This window comes from Erigeron canadensis, chromosome 8 (assembly GCF_010389155.1).
Source record: "Erigeron canadensis isolate Cc75 chromosome 8, C_canadensis_v1, whole genome shotgun sequence".
NCBI lineage: Eukaryota > Viridiplantae > Streptophyta > Magnoliopsida > Asterales > Asteraceae > Erigeron > Erigeron canadensis.
Window position 1 is genome coordinate 43,411,928 of NC_057768.1, and position 5,085 is coordinate 43,417,012.

A 5,085-nucleotide genomic window follows, 5' to 3' on the forward strand; every position below is an offset into this window, starting at 1 on the left:
TTTATATCAAAACAAAAGACTACAAATATTTTTGATGTGACAAATTAACTAAAGAACAAAAATACAAACAAAAAAAGATAAACGAAATACACACATTAAAAACCTGTAAACCTACGTATACATACATTTTTGCCTAGTATACATGTAAAAAAAAACATGGACACACATTAAAAACTTACGTATATATTTATATTTATAAAACTTTGTCTAGTATATATCTAAAAAAAATCATGTATATATAACCCATTTATGGAAATGGGTATCAACAGATGTCGCATGGAGACAATACTAAACTAATTGATGTTACAAATTTCTGGCCGACTCAACTACGAGTATTACGAGTATAATATAACTAGCCTTGTACCCGTACAATGCGGCGAGACATAAGGAAAAAAAGCTAATTAAGTACTGGTACCATATTATTACATGAATGTATGATTCAACTCAAGTGTTTCTTACTTCGGTTGAAAGTGCAAACCGCCGTTGTTGTTTTTGAGTGAGCGTTTTTTATGTTGATTGATTATTAAATCCAGTAACGCATGTAAGTTTTTTTGGTATACTATGTGAGCAGGGAAGGGAAGAGGCACGCGTAAGATTTTTTTTTAAGGGTATTTTTGGAATTTCAGGGATAAAGTGTTTGATGATAGTATATATTAAAAGGGTAAATTAGATATTTTAAAGGTAGATTGTTAAATTTTAGAGGGTTAGTTTGTTTATATAGATACGAGATAGGTACCCGCGCAATGCGGCAACAGACGGTGCTAGTGGCGGTGGTGTTAACGATGTGATTATTAATTTTAAAGTAATAGATGTAAATGGTAATGTAGTTATTTTATGGTTAAGAGATGTATATTTTGTAAATAACTTTATTAAAAATATAATAGAGATATTAGGTGGAAATATTTAAATTAATTAATAAATGAGATAGATAGTTTGGAAAAATATGGGTGTAAAATATTTTAAGAATATATTGGATAGATTTGGTGTGTGAGTTAGGAATGTGTTAAAAATTAAGGTTAGTTTGTTTATTAATATAGTATAGATATAGATTTAGGAATAAAGGGTTTGGTGGTAGTGTAAATTAAAAGGGTAAAATAGAAATTTTAAAGGTAGAGTGTTTAATTTGGGAGGAGGGTAGTTTGTTTATATAGGGAGTATTGACTATAGATAAGTACGTGCATGTTGAATTTTAATACTTCTTTAACACTTTCATCAACATCTGGGCACTTTCTAAATCTCTAACCGTTTCAAATGCGTCGATCACTCTACGATCATCAAGGCCCTCCATATCTTCCCAATCTTGACTATATGTAAAGCCAAAACCTATATCCACGGGTCCTGATATAACCCTCATACCCTTACAATCATCATCCAACATCTCCTTAGTATTGAGTGTCTTTTAAATCGGAAATCTCTAAATATTATAAAGCTTCTTGATAAACTCTTTTGGAAATAGCGAGCGTTTGACGGATAAGTCAATACAGGTTCTTGTACTGATCATCACTCATCTACGAAGGCTACAATGTTAAAAACATATATATGTAATTAAGAATCATAAAAATTCTGTTTTAGAAAAGGAAAAAAAATCAAAAGACAGTTTATATAACATACTTTTCGTTTATACCAAATTACCAATGGAGATGTTGTTCGCGTAGTAGTAGTTCAAGGTCTACACCTAATTACGAATCAAAAACCTTGTTATATATACATGTAAAATAACAACTTGTTATATCAAACTAATAATAACTGATAGTAAAAAAACCTCTTATGTGAAAGGTAACACAAATGTAGATATCAAAGACGTCAGTTAATATCAACTACCGACTTTGATATCTATATTTGTGTGCTTTCACATAAAAGATTTTTCTTTTACTGAAAAGATTTTTCTTTTACTGTTATAATTTTTCTTACATACCAAGTTGTTATTTTACATGTGTACATATATAATATATAACAAAGAAGTATTGATTCGTAATTAGGTGTAGACCTTGAATAACTACTACTCGATCAACATCTTCATCACTATTAATGCAAAGTATGTCACTAAAATTGTCTTTTGATTTTTTTCCTTTTCTAAAACAACATTACTATAATTATTAATTGCATAATATATGTTTTTAACACTGTAGCCTTTGTGTATGTGTGATGATTGTTATGAATCCAACAGTTTCATAATATTAAGAGGTTTCCAATTCAAAAAGACAGCTCAAAAGTTATTTTGCCTGAGCAAGTTACGCGGTTTGAGTTGGGCTTAAAAGTTGTATCATACGGTATTATATGCGTAATGACGACTTGTATTCGATAGCCATATCAAAGAGTAAAAATTCAGGCGAAACTTTTAGCAATCCTAAAGAGATGTTGGATGACGATTGTGAGGGTATGAGTGTTATATTAGGATCCGTGGATATAGATTTTGGGTTTACATATATTCAAGATTGGGAAGCTAATGAATGGGCTTATTATGGAAGGGCAATCGAGGCATTTGCAACGGTTTAGAAGGTTGTTAACTAGATACGAGTATATAGGTTTTGGGATTACATAAAGTGGATATCTATAACATGATATTTTTAGATGGAGAAGATTTCTTCAACTTATGTTTCCAATCAATTTGGGAAAATCTTGACCCATGATTGAAAATCAAGGGAGCGGATTCAAAGATAATTTTTGAATCTTGACATTTGATTTTCAATCAAGGGTCAAGATTACCCTAGGATAATTTGAAGGAATTTTTTTTTTTTAGATATATAATATGCAAATGGGTCCCATGAATTTTATGATAAAAAAAACAAAAATGTGAGGTGTTACCCATCTAAGCTATATATATATATAGGGGTGGGTTATTTATAGTACAAACATTTAAAAAAGTACAAAAGTACATGTCTAAGTTAACTTACACATGCTTGTTCCTTCCATCTCCGACCACCACCACCACCATGATCATCTTCGACCACCACCATGATTCTCCGGCGACGGCGACCATCTCTGGCGAGACTTACACATGTGTAACTACAACTTACACATGTGTAAGTTAACTTTCCGGCGAGAATCAGGTTCGTTTTCGGGTGGATACGGTACAGGCCAGAGGCCCTCATCCGTTCTAAGCTGACCGTCAAGGGACGCATATGGGAATCGTATGGATTTGATGGGCGGCGATCCAAGAGATGGTGACGGTTTGCTACGGTACGGGCGAAACCCTTGATGTCGGCGCCGGCGCCGTGGTTGGGGTGGTCGGAGATGATGGTGGCTGGTGGTGATTGTCTCGCGAAGGAAAAAACCTAGAAATTTTAGACCCTTAAATGGTAAAAAAAAGTTGTACTTACACATGTGTAAGTTAGTTACACATGTGTAACTCTCGCCGGAGATGGTCGCCTTCGCCGGAGGATCATGGTGGTGGTCGAAGATGATCATGATGGTGGTGGTGGTGGTGGTGGTCGGAGATGGAAGGAAGAAGGAAGAAAAAAGAGGAAATACCTTGTACTTTTTGTACCTTTTTAAACCCTTGTACTAAAAATAACTTTCCTATATATATAATAAGTCCAAAAAAAGTCCATGTAACTTACACATGTGTAAGTTAACACCGACCACCACCATGATCATCTCCGACCACCACCATAATTTTCCGGCCACCGCGTCGCCGGAAAATCATGTGTAAGTTAACTTACACATGATTTTCTGGTGGGCCCGTTGCCGGAAAGTCTTAGTGTTTTTACAAAAAAGTCTTGTATATCGTAGTAGATGATGGTGGTGTGTAAGTTACGAAAATCAATGGACTTTTTTTAGAGTGACTCATTTTATCTTACCCCTATATATATATATAGGGGAAAGATAATTTGAGACCAACTAAAAAAAGTTCAAAAAAAGATCATTGATTTTCGTAACTTAAGTTAACTTACACATGATTTTCTAGTGGGCCCGTCACCGGAAAGTCTTAGTGTTTTTACAAAAAAGTCTTGTATATCGTAGTAGATGATGATGGTGTACAAAAATCAATGGTCTTAGTTGGTCCTAAAATAAGAAGTGGTTTCAAAATATTTCACCCATATATATATATATATATGGGAAAGTTATTTATAGTACATCTACTTTTTATAGTACATGTGTAACTTAACTTACACACTTCTTCTTCCTTTCATCTCCGACCACCACCATGATCCTCCGGCGACGGCGACCATCTCCGGCGAGACTTACACATGGGTAAGTACCACTTTTTTTTAGCATTTTAGGGTTAAAAATTTCTAGGTTTTTTCCTTCGCGAGACAACCACCACCAGCTACCATAATCTCCGACCACCCCAATCACGACGACCACCACCAGCAAGGGCTTCGCCTGTACTGTAGCAAACCGTCATCATCTCTTGGATCGTCGCCCATCAAATTCATACGATTCCCATATGAGTCCCTTGACGGTCAGATTAAAACAGATGAGGGCCTCTGGCCCGTACTGTATCCACCCGAAAATGAGCCTGATTTTCCGTCGCCAGATGATCATGGTGGTGGTCGGAGATAAAAGGAAGAAGGAAGAAGAAAGTGTGTAAGTTAACTTACACATGTACTATAAAATGTACTACAAATAACCCACCCCTATATACATATATGGATGTAGAAAATAATGTATGTCAAAAAATACATATCTATATATACAGTATTAAAATAGGTATTAAGCCTGTATAATCTGAAATATTTTCGTAAAGTGGTTTTGCAACCTGATAAGCGTCCATATTGTGATAAAAGCCCCTACCGAAAGCTTCATTTCTATGTTCAAATCAGATATTATTTTGGAACTATTGATACTAAATGAATTGTATGTTTACGCAGGTTCACGGAAGATGCGAGAGAGGGTAAATGATATCAAGTGACTCGAGAAGGAAACCTTTGAAGTTACAAGACACAAAGAGGTGATTCGAGAGTCGAATGAAGAGTACGAGAACGAACAGCAACTCCCAGCGCCACTGGCAAACCCAGCCAGTTCCGCTGGGCGGCCCAGATCAGAAACCGACTTAAATCACTATTTAAGCCGAACTAACCCTCAAAACCCTAAGAGAGAGCCAATTTAGCAGCCCTAGCCGCCCAACCCTAGTTCGTAGTT